Source organism: Ambystoma mexicanum, chromosome 3p (genome assembly GCF_040938575.1).
Source record: "Ambystoma mexicanum isolate Mex_15411 chromosome 3p, UKY_AmexF1_1, whole genome shotgun sequence".
NCBI classification, from domain to species: Eukaryota; Metazoa; Chordata; class Amphibia; order Caudata; family Ambystomatidae; genus Ambystoma; species Ambystoma mexicanum.
In genome coordinates, this window is record NC_090925.1 from 1,197,211,586 (window position 1) to 1,197,229,007 (window position 17,422).

A 17,422-nucleotide genomic window follows, 5' to 3' on the forward strand; every position below is an offset into this window, starting at 1 on the left:
GTCCGATCTATGAAGGCCTCATCTGAACAGGTGGACCCCTGCCCCTCCAAAACCATTAAGTACAACATTGACTCTCTTTCTCCAGCCTTGGCTGATCACTGCAATCTCTCTTTTGCCACTAGAGTTTTCCCATCTTCTCTTAAGCAATCCATTGTGCACCCTCTGCTTAAGAAACCCTCTGCCGACCCCTCCATTCCAGCAAACTACTGCCCTATCTCTATCACCCCGTTCCTGGATAAACTCTTAGAGAATCTGACTATCTCTCAGCTCACCCTCAACACTGAATATGCTGGTTGCCTCCATGACCATCAGTCTGGCTAGAGAGCATCCATAGGAACGGAAAAAACTCTTCTGAATACCTGTGAAGACCTGCTCTTAAATCTCGACATTAACACCCCTCTGTCCTCATTCCTCTTGACATCTTATCTGCCTTTGACATGGTAAACCACAACATCCTGATTGCACGTCTCCGTGACACCCTGGGAATCACAGGTCAGGCTTTGGCGTGGGTAACCTAATTCTTTTCCGGCCGTCCATCCCAGGTGAAACTTGGGTCTTTTCTTTCTACTCTCACTCTTTCAACATGTGGTGTTTCCCAGGGTTCTAACTTAGCCCCCTGGTTCTTCAAGGTCTACATGGCTGCGCTGGCATGTGTGATTGTCACTTTCATCTCTAACTTCCAGTGTTACGCTGATGACATGCAACTCTCCTTCAGGCTACCCTGAGCAACCTCTTATACCTTTCTTATATCTGACAGTCTGTCCGCAATTCAGCCATGGTGTGCTGCAAACTACCTCTGCCTCAGTGCCAGTAAGACTGAGAACTTTCACATCAGGACTCCTGCTCCCACATTCCCACTCTCTTTCTGGTCAGCCTCCCTTGGTCCTGCACCTGCACCCACCTGTGAGGCAAAACACCTTGGGGTCATTTTTGACTGCACTCTATCCTTCACTCACATTTCGCACATCTCTAAAAAGTCCAACTACCAGCTGCACCTCCTCAGTGATACTTTTCCTTTTCTCACCTTCACCCAGCGACTAACTGTCTCCATAGCCCTGGTTCTCTCAAGGCTGGACTACTGCAATAGCCTCTTTCTCAACCTCCCTGCCTCTGCTCTACACCCTCTGCAACTCATCCAGAACATGAACGCAAGACTTATCCTTGGCCTCAAGCCCACGGACCGCATCTCTCTGGGGCTGAAATTCCTCCACTGGCTCCCTGTGTCTGCAAGGACCAAGTTCAAGACCCTCTGCATTGTCCACAAGGCTTTCTGGGGCATGGGACCTACCTATCTGCAATGATGCCTACCTAAATACTGTCCTTCCCGAGCCCTCCGCTCATCTACCTCCAACCTTCTGCGAGTGAGCCAGTTCTCCAAGCAGAGATTTGGAGGAAGATCTTTATCCTCAGCAGCGGCCTCCCTATGGAATAGCCTCCCTGCTGCCCTCCATCTTCAGCCTGATCTCCTTAAGTTCCAGAAACTCCTTAAGACATTCCACTTCTCCTCTTCCTTCTCTATCCCTCTACCCTGCTAACCTCTTTCTCCGCTCTATCCCTCTATCCCTCTCTGCCTCCTTTTCCACATAGTTTGCTGACTGGCCGCCAGGTGTACCTCAGAGTCTTACAGGTCATGGGTACCCTCGCCAGTCCTCTCGCACTTGCCTCTGGGCCTTACACTTGCCTCATTGTTACTGCACTTGGTCAATGACCCATGAGAGTGCCATCTCTCAGCACTTACCTCAGCTTCTTACTGACTAGGTGCACTTGGACTCCCCCTCCCCCTTCACTTGTCCTCCCCCGCCCACCTCCCCTCTCCTGTACTGTCTTGCACTTGCATGATCTGAACGTACCATGCCTTGAAGATTCATCTATCTATCTTCCCTTGTCCCCTCCTTGCATGGTGGCGCCTCAATGCACTTGGAAAAACTGCAGAATCATCATCAGACCGATTTGCTGTCATCTACACTGTTAATTGTATTATATGCACTTACTCTGCCTGTGCAGATTTGTATTGTTCAAGAAATTCAAGGCCTCTGAATGACTGTTGCTTTTTCCCCTTGTCCCCTCCCTCCTTGAGTGCTTTTAAACACATGCTTTGTGTATAGGCGCTTTACAAATAAACATTACCATACTATACCATACCATACTAGTCTTACTCTTCCTCGCCCCAGTACAGATTTCCCTTCCCTCCTGCCCGTTGAATGAAGGTTCCCATGCCCAGGCTTTGGATTACTGCCGTGGGCTGGTTAGTTGGGAGGTTATACCTCCTGGGAGGGGAGGGGCGGCCAGTGGAGGGCTTGAAAAGAGAAGAGTTCCACTGAGCATGGAACATACTCAAAGATAAGCACTGGGATGAAGAGGAGTAAGACGAGGAGTAATGAAGATTACCCGTTATTAATCCGAGCATGCATTGAAATGAATAGGACATGCATTGTAATAAATATGACACCCACTGAAATTAATGTAGCATTAATAGATGTGAATATAACACTGATTGAAATTGATTAAACATGCATTTAAATGAGTATAACATGCAGTGAAATGGATAAGGTGTACTGAAATGTGAGTATAACACATGCTGAAAAGCACATGACATAGTCAGCCAATCATGTGCGCCCTCCTTCCCCAAAGAAAAGAGGCCCGATGTCGCAAGGCCTACCAAGGAAAGTCCTGGTGGGCCAATCCAGCCCTTCCTCTGCTCTTGGCTTCCTAGATGTAACTGCAGGCGAAGGAGGGCTCATATGATTGGCTGACTATGTCATGTGCTTTTCAGCATGTGTTATACTCACAATTCAGTACACCTTATCCATTTCACTGCATGTTATATTCATTCCAATCTGTGTCATAACAATTTCAACCCAGGCTATATTCATTTCAATGATTGTCATATTCATTTCAATGCATGTCAGATCCATTTAAATGCATGCTCGGATTACTAACTGGTAATCTTCATTACTCCTAGTCTTACTCCTCCTCATCCCAGTACTTACCTTTGGGTATGTTCCGTGCTCAGTGAAACTCTTCTCTTTTCGAGCCCTCCACTGGCCGCCCCTCCCCTCCCAGGAGGTATAAGCTCCCAACTAACCAGTCCACGGCAGTAATCGAAAGCCTGGGCATGGGAACCTTCATTCAACGGTCGGGAGGGAAGGGAAGTCCGTACTGGGGGGGCGAAGAGTAAGACTAGTATGATATGGTATAGTACGGTAATGTTTATTTGTAAAGCGCCTATACACAAAGCATGTGTTTCAAAGCACTCAAGGAGGGAGGAGACAAGGGGAAAAAGCAACAGTCCTTCAGAGGCGTTGAATTTCTGAACGATACAAATCTGCACAGGCAGAGTAAGTGCATATAATACAATTAACAGTGTAGATGACAGCAAATAGGTCTGACAACGATTCTGAAGTTTTTTCCAAGTGCATTGAGGCGCCACCATGCAAGGAGGGGACAAGGGAAGATAGATAGATGAATCTTCAAGGCATGATACGTTCAGATCATGCAAGTGCAAGACAGTACAGGACAGGGGAGGTGGGTGGGGGAGGACAAGTGCTGGGGGCAGGGGGAGTCCAAGTGCACCTAGTCAGTAAGAAGCTGAGGTAAGTGTTGAGAGATGGCACTCTCATGGGTCATTGACAAGTGCACTAACGATGAGGCAAGTGTAAGGCCCAGAGACAAGTGTGAGAGGACTGGCGAGGTTGCCCGGGACCTGTGAGACTGTGAGGTACACCTGGCAGCCAGTCGGCAAACTGTGCGGAAAAGGAGGGAGAGAGGGATAGAGCGGAGAAAGAGGTTAGTAGGGTAGAGGGATAGAGAAGGAAAAGGAGAAGAGGAATGTCTTAAGGACTTTCCGGAACTTAAGGAGATCAGGCTCAAGACAGAGAGCAGCAGGGAGGCTATTCCATAGGGAGGCCGCTGCTGAGGATAAAGATCTCCCTCCAAATCTCTGCTTGGAGAACCGGCTCACTCGCAGAAGGTTGGAGGTAGATGAGCGGAGGGCTCGGGAAGGACAGTAATTAGGTAGGCGTTCCTGCAGATAGGTAGGTCCCATGCCCCAGAAAGCCTTGTGGACAATGCAGAGGGTTTTGAACTTGATCCTTGCAGACACAGGGAGCCAGTGGAGGAATTTCAGCGCTGGAGAGATGCGGTCTGTGGGCTTGAGGCCAAGGATAAGTCTTGCGTTTATGTTCTGGATGAGTTGCAGAGGGCGCAGATCAGAGGCAGGGAGGTTGAGAAAGAGGCTATTGCAGTAGTCCAGCCTTGAGAGAACCAGGGCTATGGAGACAGTGAGTCGCTGGGGGAAGGTGAGAAAAGGAAAAGTATCACTGAGGAGGTGCAGCTGGTAGTTGGACTTTTTAGAGATGTCCGAAATGTGAGTGAATAAGGAGAGAGTGCAGCCAAAGATGACCCCAAGTTATTTTGCCTCACAGCTGGGTGCAGGTGCAGGGCCAATGGAGGCTGACCAGAAAGAGAGTGGGAACGTGGGAGCAGGAGTCCTGATGTGAAAGTTCTCAGTCTTACTGGCACTGAGGCAGAGGTAGTTTGCAGCACACCATGGCTGAATTGCGGACAGACAGTCAGATATAAGAAAGGTATAAAAGGTTGCTCAGGGCAGCCTGAAGGAGAGTTGCATGTCATCAGCGTAACACTGGAAGTTAGAGATGAAAGTGACAATCACACATGCCAGCGCAGCTATGTAGACCTTGAAGAACCAGGGGGCTAAGTTAGAACCCTGGGAAACACAACAGGTTGAAAGAGTGAGAGTAGAAAGAAAAGACCCAATCTCCACCTGGGATGGACGGCCGGAAAAGAATGAGGTTACCCACGCCAGAGCCTGACCTGTGATTCCCAGGGTGTCGCGGAGACGTGCAATCAGGATGTTGTGGTTTACCATGTCAAAGGCAGAGAAGAGGTCAAGAGGAATGAGGACAGAGGGGTGTTAGTGTCGAGATTTAAGAGCAGGTCTTCACAGGTATTCAGAAGAGCGTTTTCCGTTCCTCTGGATGCTCTCTAGCCAGACTGATGGTGGTGGAGGCAACCAGCATATTCAGTGTTGAGGGTGAGCTGAGAGATAGCCAGCTTCTCTAAGAGTTTGTCCAGGAAGGGGGTGATAGAGATAGGGCGGTAGTTTGCTGGAATGGAGGGGTCGGCAGAGGGTTTCTTAAGCAGAGGGCGCACAATGGATTGCTTAAGAGAAGATGGGAAAACTCTAGTGGCAAAAGAGAGATTGCAGTGATCAGCCAAGGCTGGAGAAAGAGAGTCAATGTTGTACTTAATGGTTTTGGAGGGGCAGGGGTCCACCTGTTTGGATGAGGCCTTCATAGATCGGACTTGTCTGGCGACCTCATCAGGTGTAATGGGATTGAGAGAAGAGAGGAGAAGTGGTAGAGTGGCAAAGGGAGGCTCCAGAAGTGTTGGTGTATGATGTGGTGTGGAAGTGAGAGAGAAAAGGATGTCTTTGGTTTTTTCAGTGAAGTGTGCAGCCAGGGCCGAGCAAAGGTCCTGGGTGGGTGTGACAGAGGAGGAGGAGAAGGGGGAATATTCAAGATTACCAGTAAGTAATCTGAGTATTACCTCCATGTCCCTCTTTCTCGTACAGGTACTTACCTTTGTATTGTACCAAAGCAGAAACAGGAAGGACGCCCATGCCCACCACAAAAGACACAGACACCAACGGTAATGCGAAACCCACCCAACACCAATTTATTCAAGATGCAGCAAAAAGCCAAAGGCATGTTGACCATGACTCCTATCACCACCTCAACCAGGCACAGCCTCCAGACACCCACACCAAAGGACGTAGACTAGAGCTCCTCCATGTTGAGTTGGTAATGCAGAATGAATGTATTAGGTGTAGCTCATGTGGCAGCTCGGCAAATATCCAACAAAGGTAGCCCCCGCTGGCCTGCCCAGGAGACGGTCACCCCTCTTGTGGACCGACCCTGGACCCAAGCTGCAGTACAGAGACCCACAGACTCATACAATCAAAGATTAGTCCACCGGCTAATCGTTGGAATGGAAGCCTGGCAACCACAGTCCCCTGCCCCCTGATCAGTGAGACAAAAGGACTCTCTCTGGGACAGATAATGTAAGACCGCCTGCTTGGCATCCAGACAATGCCAAGCCTCCCCCCTAGGAGAGGACGGAGCAAGAAAGAAAGCTGAGATAACCAATTCTTGAGACCGATGGAACCAAGAGGCGACCTTGGGCACAAACGAGGGGTCACAGCCCAGCACCAAAGCCTCCTTCTCGACCACTAGAAACGATGGCCTACGCAAGAGGGCCCTGATTTCCCCCAAATGCTGAGCCAAAGTAATGGCAATCAGGAAGGTAGTCTTCAGCAACAACTATTTCATCTCCACCTCCTCCTGGGGCTAAAATGGAGGCTTCTGCAATATGGACATGACCAAAGGAAAGTCGCACGGGGAACCCCAACTGGGCCCAAAGGATGAGTACCTGCTACCCCTTTCAAGAGCGTTGAGACCAGAGCCTCGCCCCCTACCGGAGAGGACCAGGAAACCTGGAAAGTCCGAATGGTAGACCACTGAGAACAGAAAGTAGAGACCACCAACCCCTTCTCCGCCCCTTCATGAAGAAATTGCAAAATGTCTGGGATGCCACACTCCAGTGCCAGGACACACATCAGGTGACACCAAGCCAGAAAATTAGCCCAATGACGGTCAGAACTTAAGTGTAGAGGACTGACGCGCCCTCTGAACCATCCCAGCCACTGTAGCTGAAAGGCCTAATGCCAGGAGATCCCTCCTCTCCGTTTCCAGAACCCACAACGGATGAGAGAGGAGAAGGGGGACATTGACCACCCGCAATGCAGACGGCCACCTGAGCAACACCCAAGGAGAAGCTAACTGCATCTCCAGAAGGCCAGGGAACCACACCCTCTGAGGCCAGTAAGGGACCACCATGATAAACACACGTGTAAATGATCTGATTGTGCTGATGACCTGCAGAATTAGGGGATTTGGAGGAAAGGCATAAAGAAGCTCTGAGGGGCCAAGTCAAGGGAAGAGCGTCCACCCCCCACAAACCCCTGCGGGGCAGAGTCCTCAAGCACAACCAGGAAAGTTGAGAGTTGCAAGGGGAGGCAAAGAGGTCCATCCAGGGATGCCGAACCACCAACACACATCCTGAAAAACCTCGGGACAAAGGGACATCTCCGCTGAGACCAGAAACACCCTGCTGAGCCAGTCCACAGTCACATTCTCCATCCCCCGGATATAGACCGCTCTCAAGGAGACCAGGTGTGCCGTGCTCCAGGTCCAAATGGACAAAGCCAGATCCTCCAGGGAGCGGGACCCCGTAACCCCCTGATGGTTGATGGAAGCAAGAGCCAAGGTGTTGTCTTTCCGAACCATAACATCATTCCACTAGATCGAAGACCTGAAGACCACCAAAGCCCTATAACATCTGATAACTCCTTCCAATTGGAGGAGGGCAGCTTGAAAAGAAAAGCGTTCCAGTGAGCACGGAACGTACTCAAAGGTAAGTACTGGGAAGAGGAATGGGGACATGGAGGTAATGACTTATTCAAATGGATGTTAAATTAATTTTAATACATATTACATTCACTTCAATGTGTGCAATATTCATTTCAATGGGTTTCATATTCATTGCATTGCATGTCCTATTCACTTCAACATGTGTCATTCATTTCAATGGGTGTCAGATTTATTTAAATGCATGTCCTATTCATTTTAACGCATGTCTTATTCATTCCAATGCATGGTGTATTCATTCAAATGCATGTTATATTCACTTCAACGTGTGTCCTATTCATTTCAATGGGTGTCATATTCATTCCATTGCATGTTCTATTCACTTCTAAGTGTGTCATATTCATTTCAATAGATGTCATAATTATCTCAGTGCATATCCTGTTCATTTCAATGTGTGTCTTATTCATGCCAATACATGTTATATTCACTTCAATGTGTATCATATTTATTTCAATGGGTGTCATATTTATTCCAATGAATGTTATATTCACTTCAACCTGTTTCATATTCATTTCAATGGGTGTTATATTCATTCCAATGAATGTCCTATTCACTTCAACGTGTGCTATATTCATTTCAATGGGTGTCATATTCATTCCATTCCATGTCCTATTCACTTCAACATGCGTCATATTCATTTCAATGGGTGTCATATTTATTTCAATGCATGTCCTATCCATTTGAACGCATGTCTTATTCATTCCAATGCATGGTATATTCATTCAAATGCATGTTATATTCACTTCAACATGTGTCATATTCATTTCAATGGGTGTCATATTAATTCCATTGCATGTCCTATTCACTTCAACGTGTGTCATATTCATTTCAGTGGGTGTCATATTCATTCCAATGCGTGTCCTATTCACTTCAATGTGTTTTATATTCATTTCAATGGGTGTTATATTTATTTCAACGTGAGTCATATTTATTTCAACGTGTCATATTTATTTCAATGCATATCATATTCATTTCAACGTGAGTCATATTTATTTCAACGTGTCATATTTATTTCAATGCGAGTCATATTTATTTCAACGTGTCATATTTATTTCAATGCGTGTCATATTAATTTCAACGGGTGTCATATTTATTTCAACGTGTGTCATATTTATTTCAACATGTGTCATATTCATTTCAATGTGTGTCCTATTCATTTCAATGCATGTCTTATTCATTGAATTTCAGTGTATGTCATACTCATTTCAATACATGTCATACTCATTTCAATACATGTTATACTCATTTTGATACGTATTATAGTCATCTCAGTGTATGCCTTACTCATTTCACTGCATGTTGTATTCACTTCAATATGTCACATTCACAAAGGTGTAATTTTGACTTGAATGGCCTCCCATACGGAAGCGATTCAGGGTATTTCAGTAAATTTAGAGCTGTTTATTGAAAGGGTATATAGCCGTGTTAGTACAAATGATATGATATGATGATTTATTAATAACGCGCCTGTACACAAGTGTTTCTAGGCGTGACAAGACAAAGGTAGGGAGACATAGGGAGGATGAAACAAACAATTTTACTAGGCCTTGTGTCATTCAGATCGTGCAAGTGCAGGGGGGCAAAGTGATAGGGGGGAGTGCCAGGGGTAGGGAGAAGGGAAGTGGGGTCAGGGTAGCAGTTGCTCTGAGTAAGTGCAGCCGGGGACCCAGCTCTGGGAAGTGCAAAAGTAGGGTGAGGGTATGGTTACAGATACAGCCCCTAGTTGCGCAGAGGCCAGGAGGCAGTACAGGTGCTTGCAGGTCATGGAGGAAGCCAGGTGACCGTTGAGTTCAGAGGGTGGGCATGTGGCCAGCTAGCATGGCAAATAAATGGTCAGCAAGTAAGAGCAAGAGAGAAAGCAGAGGCAAAAAGGAAGGTCTTGAGCTGCTTGGTCCTGCTCGAGTTTGAGAGGGGCAGGGAAGCCATTCCAGAGGTAGGACCCTGCGGAGGAGAGAGCACTACGTCCAACTCTCTGCCTGGAGTAGCGTCTGTCTGTCAGAGAGTTAGAGGTAGCTGAGTTAAGGGCTCGAGAATGGAGATGTTTAGGAAGAGAGAGTTGGATGTATTGCGGGCCCCGGCACTTGACAGCCTTGTGGACAGTGCAGAGAGTCTTGAACTTGATCCTTGCAGCCACCGGGAGCCAGTGGAGAGATATCAGGGCTGGAGAGATATGATCCCTGGGCTTGAGGCCAAGGACAAGTTTCTCAGTCCTGTTCTGGGTTAGTTGCAGAGGGTGAAGATTAGAGGAAGGCAGGCTGAGATAAAGGATGTTGCAGTTGTCTAGTCTAGAGAGAACCAGGGCCCTGGAGATGTTGAGCTTCTGGGGGAAAGTGAGGAAAGGAAGAATACCTCTGAGGAGGTGCAGCTGATAGTGGGACTTCTTTGAGAGGTCCGTGATGTGAGGGGATAAGGGGAGAGTGGAGTCGAAGATGACTACAAGCTTTTTTGCCTCAATGGAAGGTGCAGGGAGAGGGCCCAAGGAGAGGGCCAGAGTGAATGAGGGATATCGGGAGCAGGGGCCCCAATAAGGAGGATCTCTTGCTTGCTGGCATTTAGGCAGAGATCGTTGCAGGTGCACCATTCCTGAATCACAGATAAACAGTCAGGAATGAGTGGGAGAGGAGGCAGAAGGGAACCTGAAGGAGAGCTGAGTGTCATCCGCATAACACTGAAATTTAGAGGAGAAAGTAAAGATGAGGTAGGCCAGCGGGGCCATGTAGAGGCTGAAAAGCCAGGGAGAGCGGTTGGAGTCCTGGGGAACACCACATGTAGAGAGAGAGGTGGTAGAGAGAAAGGACCCACAGTTGGACCCAGTGGTTGAAGTGTGCGAAAAGAAGTAGTGGAATTATATTCCCTACTGGCCCGCACCTGCTCCCCACAAACCGCATCACCACACACCCTCCCCTGCACAATACAAACCCCCAAACACATGAGCCTGCTGTTTAAGGGAAAGTGCAAGTTTCAACCTCTTCCTACACTTTTTTATTTTAAAACGAAACCATTCAGGAACTGTTTATTTTTTAAATAAATGTATAGGAACAGTAAAACTTAATTTAAAAAAGTAGAGGAGCACCACTCCTAACCGCTCCCACCCACTTCGATCACTGGTTGGACCTGAGAGGGACGGTCCAGGAGGAAAGAAGTCAACCAGGCGAGGGCCTCGTCTGTGATGCCCAGGTTCTCAAAATGACGATTTATCAGGATGGCATGGTTGACCACGTCAAAAGCAGAGGAAAGATCAAGGAGGATGAAAGCATAAGAAGGCTAGAATTAGGTCTTCACGGGTGTTCAGCAGAGCAGTTTACATGCCTCTGGCTGCACTGAAGCCAAACTGATGGTCATGCAGGCAACCAACAGATTTCAGTGTGGAGAGTGAGCTGAGAGATGGCCAGCTTTTCCAAGAGTTTGCCTGAGAAAGGAGTAAAATGCCACAATGAAGGGCCTGTGCCAATCTCTAAACTCGAAGTTGCACGAAAAGCTTGTCCCTCAATATACTTCAGTAACACTGTCATAGGAATTTGAACACCCAGATGTCACTTTATGTACCCCAGGAAAAGAGCCTCTCGTTCTCAAATAACGAGTCAAGGGATAACCTCCCACTGACAGTTGTATTTTGCACAGAGTGATGACCCATACACCATGAACTATTACGCAACTATACTGTCAACTCTCAAGCCATTGGAAGGTTAATAACATTGATAAATGGAAACATCACCTTGTTGCTAGTCGTAATCACATTAATCAACATTATCTCTGAGCAAGCCTGTTACTGTAGTAATATCCCTAATAAATGGGTCCAAATTAAACTCTGCAACCATACAGCTACTACAATGCTAGAACAGCGACAAAGAAGCATGCACTAAACCACAGCATGCATCATCTTTAGATGGGCCAGAGGGAGGATCATATAGTCAACCTTAACATTATTACAAATCTCAGGACTCGGTACAAGAACTGGCTAAGAAATGACTGCTTATCCACCTGCACTGACAAATGGCAGGGTATATATAATGTGCTGCAGAGTAAAGATAGTAAGACATGTTGGCATATGGTCATAAAGAAACATATGGAAATTAATCCTGTGCCTGAAAAATAAATGGATTGAGTACAGTAGTAGGCCCTATTGCTATGAGTACACTGGGAATTAATCAGACCCTCCCACCTGTCTGCATGTTTGCCCCTATAGCTACATGCTTGATGAGGAAGATATACTTTTACATCCAACAGCTTAAAACTTCACGGTCCTCCAACCTGACAGCCTTGCAAATGTAGTTACCAAAAGGGACCCTCAATGGAGGGCCGAGATCCTGAATATCATCCTTAAGAGGCTCTCCGGCAAGGGAACTATTTCAACCTCATGGAAGAGATCCATACATGTACGTGTACAGAAGAAGGGACCTTGTGAGGACCCCACAAACTACCACCTGGTGACTATGTTGGATGTACCTGGAAAAATCTGGGTTGCTATCTTTTGAAAAACAGCTGAGCGAATGGGCAGAAAGCTCACACTTATTACATTGCCACCAGACAGGCTTCTGCAGAGGCCTAAGTATAATACACAGCATATGGACACCGCAACACTAAATTCTGAGAGCCATAGACACATGCTCCTCTGCCTTATATTTGTATGTTTATTGCTTGCCTCTGTGCGTTTGATAGCATAAGCAGGGAAATGCTATTGGTCAAAGTTAGGAGCTGAGACCTTCTCCCGAACTTAATTTGTCAATTGTATTCTGACACTGCTTTGGCGGTTAGGCTTGGCTACTTTAGCACCTTATCCTCTTATATAAAAACAAATTGAGGGCTGAAACAGGAGTGCATACTCGCACCCCTAATGTTCAACCTGTATGTTGCTGTTATGAACAAGGCCTTGACTCGTTGTAATAACTATCCTCCTAAAATAGGTGAACACCATGTCCCCTGGCTCTGTTATGCAGACAATACAGAGTACAGTGATCCTTAAACAGACTTTCCAAATATTTAAACTTAACTTAAAAATAAATTACTGCAAAGCAAAGATGGTGGCTATTCATAAAGGGAATGGCACAGTTCTATTTGCGTGGTACCTAGATGGACAACGGATCGAGCAAGTAACCCAGTGTGTTTGCTTGGGAACTGTTATTCGTAGGCATGCTATAGGACACAACATTAGGGAATATCTTACCCCTAAAGCGCTCATCAAATGATTAAGAGTTTCAATAATAGCATCCAGGGAAGTTTCTCTATTAGGGGCTACATTAACATCTACAAAACAAGTATAGTTCTGAGCATCCTATGTGGATTAGAGGCACAGCCAAAGAAGTAAACCTGCTGACTTAACATTTTGGAGGGTAAACTCTGATGCACAGTTATAGCCCTCCTTAGCTGCCTCCCAAAAGAAGCTATTCAGATTGAACTGGGCTTAGTCCCACTAGAAACCTTACTGACAATAAAGCGTAGCCAAGTTCCTTACAAGATCTTGACTCGTAAACCTCATAGTATGGTGTGTTATCAAGGAAACCTGCTAAAATCAGCAAGCCACTTTGATGAGGGCATTTGCTGGAACCTGTAAAAGATTCCAAGCTTCCATTGATTGGACAATGGATATCGCCATGCATGCCCCCGTTATGTGGAAAGAACGTATCCAGGCCTTTTTTATAGGATCCTATCAATAACGTAAGGCATTTGCCCACTAAACAATCAGAAGGAATATAGCACTCAAGGCTTTCCTTACCACCAGCCCTTTGGATATTTAATGCAATGCACATGATCTATCACCAACTGTGCAGATTTACAATGCTGCTTGATTTTAATCTTTTACCTTACTCATCATCGGACCCCAGCAGGGCATTCCCAGTCAATCCCGACTTTGCAGGATATACTTAGTGGAGTTTGAGACTACACTACATTGTTTGCACCACCTATTGCTCTGCATGTGTACTTGTGCGCTCTGAAACTACTAGGCTGCCTTGGAGTAAGATCAAGGACTGTGCAGTGCAGCCCCCCTTCTTTCCTTCTCTCATCTATCCTCTCCCTCTGAGTTGGTGCTCACTGAGGGCCGGGAGGATAATTCAGGGGCAATGCACTCGCATTGGAAGCAAGACGACGTAGGGCAACACAGGTTCGATCCCTGGGTCTGTGCTTAGAAACATCTGGGTATTAAGCGTGTTATAAATAACCAATTACAATTACCATCTCCCCTATCTTCTCTAACTGCTACACTATCACATATCCCCCCACCGCTCACGAATTCTTGATGAAAAAAGCATATAAAAGACATACTGGGTGAAAATCCTGGCATTCCCATCGCAGGCACTGACATCAGCGCATCTTCTAGAGAGATCTTTACCAATATCCTTTTCTCTGTCCCCTCTCCAGACCTATGGATGTCTAACCTCACCTCTACTCTCTGCCCTTTCACATCATCTCCCATCAATGGTGGCACCAAGTGGGAAATCCACTTGGCGGGCTTCTTCTCATCATGCTGCATCATTAATGTCTACCACACTGGCACTATCCTGGTTTGGGGTCCTCAAGCCACACTACTTCTCTTTGACCGGATCCTGCTGTCCCTCTTTAACTTTCTTCCTTCTGCCTCTCCCGCTACCACTCTCTCTGACCCCCCCTGACTGGATTACCACACCCCTGTACTTCACCTCAGAAAACCTTTAAAGGCAGAGACCATCTCCACTTAGTGACTCTTAACGCCTGCTCAGCCAACAAACACTCTGCTGACATCTGCCTCCTTCTCGAAGACACTAACCTCGACATTCTTGTGCTTACCGAGACATGGTTCAATGCCAGCTCAGTCACTGCTTTTGACTCCCTCCTAACTGACGGCTTCAAAATAATTTCCAAGCCTCGACTTTGCCGTGCTGGCAGTGGGGTTGCCTTAATCTTCCCTGAGTGGGCTCCTTGTTCCATCTTACCCACCCAGCTCTACTCTTCCTTTGAGAACCTGGTCTGCAAGTTTATCCTCTCTGCCTCCTCCACCTTGACGATTGCTACCGTTTTCCGGGTCTCCAGGCGCTACCTCCCAGTTCCTCTCTCAACGGGCTGATTTCTGCTGCTCCTTACTTTCAACCTCCTCCAGTCTGCTCCTCTTGGGTAATTTCAACATCCAATTGGACACTCCTGGCATGGCATCCACTCTTTTCATTGACCTGTGCACCTCTCTATCGCACTCCATTCTCCCTTCTGGTCCGTCCACCTCTGCTGGAAACATACTGGATGCCCTCATCCACTCTGACCTCCCTCTCTCATTGCCTCTGGTCACTCCGCTCTCTTGGACAGACCACTCTGTTCTCTTCTCCCACCTAGGGCCCTTTGGCCCGCTGACCACACCCCCTAAAGCCCTGCCAACCTCAAACATGAACATCTGTCTGATGAAAGCTGCTGCCTTCAATTCCACCTTTGTCTCCCTTTTCCCCCCTAACTCAGACTGTACCACTGACACTGCTCTCAGAAACTTCCACCTGTCGATTACCAACACCAATTCTTGCCCCAGTCATGAGGATCCTCCTGAAACCCGCCTCTATGCATAACACCTGGTATGGCTCAGATCTTGCAGCTCTGAAACAAAAGTGCAGAGTGCCAGAAAGGAAGTGGCAAACTTCAGGCTCACCCTCTGACAAACTGGCCTGCCGCCTGCTCCAAAGGCAATACAGACTCTCCATCCGTGCCAAGAAAAGGACCCACATTCAGGCACAGGTATCTGGCGGGTCCAACAATACGGCTGAACTTTTCAAAATCTACAGGTAACTAGCCAACCCTTTAGCAGTCTCCTCCTCCCCTCTTCCTTCCGAGGACCTCTGCAATGCACTAGCCACCACTTTACCACCAAAACTCAGGATATCCTGAACAGCCTTGTTACTCACTCTGCCAACTCTTCCCACACCCCCTTGCCTCCCTTATCCCCTCGCCCTCCTCCTTCCCCCCTGTAACACCTGAAGAAGTCACCTGAGTTGTCCGCTCCATGAAGGTCTCTTCCAAACAGGTTTCCCCTTGCTCATCCAGAACCATCAAGGACAACACTGGCTCTCTTGCCCCGGCACTCGCTGACATCTGCAACCACTCTTGTCCCTCTGTTTCTTTCCCATCCTCCCTCAAGTACTCCCTTGTGTGCCCCTTCCTAAAAATAAACTCAGCAGACCATACCTGTCCAGCCAACTACCTGTAACGCTCACCTGATTCCCACGGAGGCGCAGGTCTGGCTTCGAGTGCTGATGCTTCTTCAATGGTGAAGCGCAGGACTCTGAAGATGGACAGGAAGGGCCCTCTACTCTGGCTTCTCTGGCTCGCAGGAATATTCCCCTGTGCGTGAAAAGGGAGTATTACCTACTGACTGAGTTATGCTCAAGCCTCCCACTCTCTTCCAACCCTCCACGATACCCTTCCACGATTCCCCGTGAAGTCTCACCTTAGGGTCTGAAAGGACGAGCTCTCCATCCTGCTTCTGACGCAGGGGCGCGTTGAACCCAGTTACTTCACTGGATTGAGGTTGGATGGGAGTTCAGGTAAGCTTGATTATACTGGTAAGGCACTGTAAAAGTTCTGTTGCAAGTTCAAAAGTTCAAGCTTTAAATAATAATGTTCATTGTCTTTTTTCAGGTGATGAATGAAGATTCCTTTGGAGACTTCTTGCAACAAAGCGCTGATGTTGATGTCTTTTCCCCATAGGGGCCGGGGTTCGGAATGCCAGAGATATGGTGCCGACCCGAAGTGAAACGTGCAGTTCCAGTAAAGATCTGGTAAGTCCTAGATGAGCGCTCAGGTAATGTTTTTGCATTCGCTCATCTAATGTCTTTGTCTTTTTTCCCCATAGGGGCCGGGGTCCTGCTTGGAAGCAGCAAGACCCGAAATGAAATGGGAATGACCCAACAGGTAAGTCTTAGAAGGAAACTGAGCTTTTCCTATTCCCTTCCTTCTCTCACCTCTTATTCTTGTCTTTTTCTCTAGGCTCTGGGAAGTGGCTGTATATCCGGATGATCGCTGCTGAAGATGGAGGAACCCAGGAAAGGTGAGTGAAATGCAGCGCTGCAGCGATCGTAACGAAATGCTTTTAAAAATGATGTCTTCCCTTTCAGGATCGTCGGTGATGTCTCCGTGGTGCCGATTAGCTGGTAGGTCTCTTGTCTCCCTTTGCAGGTGACCCAGGATGCTGACAGGCGTGGCTGAAATCCAGATGCAGGAGCTGACACGGTGAGCGTCCAGCTGCGAGGAGCAGAACAACGCGAAGCGTGAGTTGCTGATCGGGTGTGGTTTAAATAGCTTTGGAAGAAGTTCCAAGTGTGTATCCTTCCTCCGATCAGGTATGTATCCTTCCCCGACCACACCCGGGTGGAAAGTAGTCCCACAGGTAAAGTAGTTCCTATTCAGGCCTCAAGACGGCCTGGATGTGGCAGCATGGTCTGCATCAGGTAAGTGCACATTTAAACACTTGAACACATGTCTAGCTTTATGAGCCTGGCACCTAAGGTGCCAGGACAGAGGTCCAACATGAGCCTGGCGCCTAAGGCGCCAGGACTGAGTCCAAAGGGCCCCAGCTTGGGCCCGCTGGCACTCCCCTGGGGGAAATGATGCCTGCCTCTGGGGTTGCTGGATCGGACCTGGCTCCTTGGAGGTAGGCATCATGACACTACCACCCTATCTCCAACATCCCCTTCCTGGGGAAACTGCTGGAGAAGTTGGCTTTGCCCCAACTCAACTTTCACAGTGAATTTATTGGTGGTCTTCACGACCGTCAATCTGGATTGCAGAGCATCCATAAGCATGGAAACTGCTATTCTGAACACCCGTGAAGAACTGCTTACATCCCTCGATTCCAACTCTCCAGCTGTCCTCATCCAACTTGATCTCTCCTCTGCCTTTGACAAGGTCAACCACTCCATCCTCATACAAAGGCTCCATGACACCCATGGTATTTTAGAACGGGC

At 47.6% G+C, this 17,422-nt stretch overlaps 1 protein-coding gene across 3 annotated transcripts in view; it reads left to right on the forward strand.

Moving 5' to 3' along the window:
- Positions 1–17,422, forward strand: part of SPOCK1 (SPARC (osteonectin), cwcv and kazal like domains proteoglycan 1) — a 3,006,883-nt gene that overhangs the window by 2,931,086 nt on the left and 58,375 nt on the right. The window lies entirely within an intron of this gene.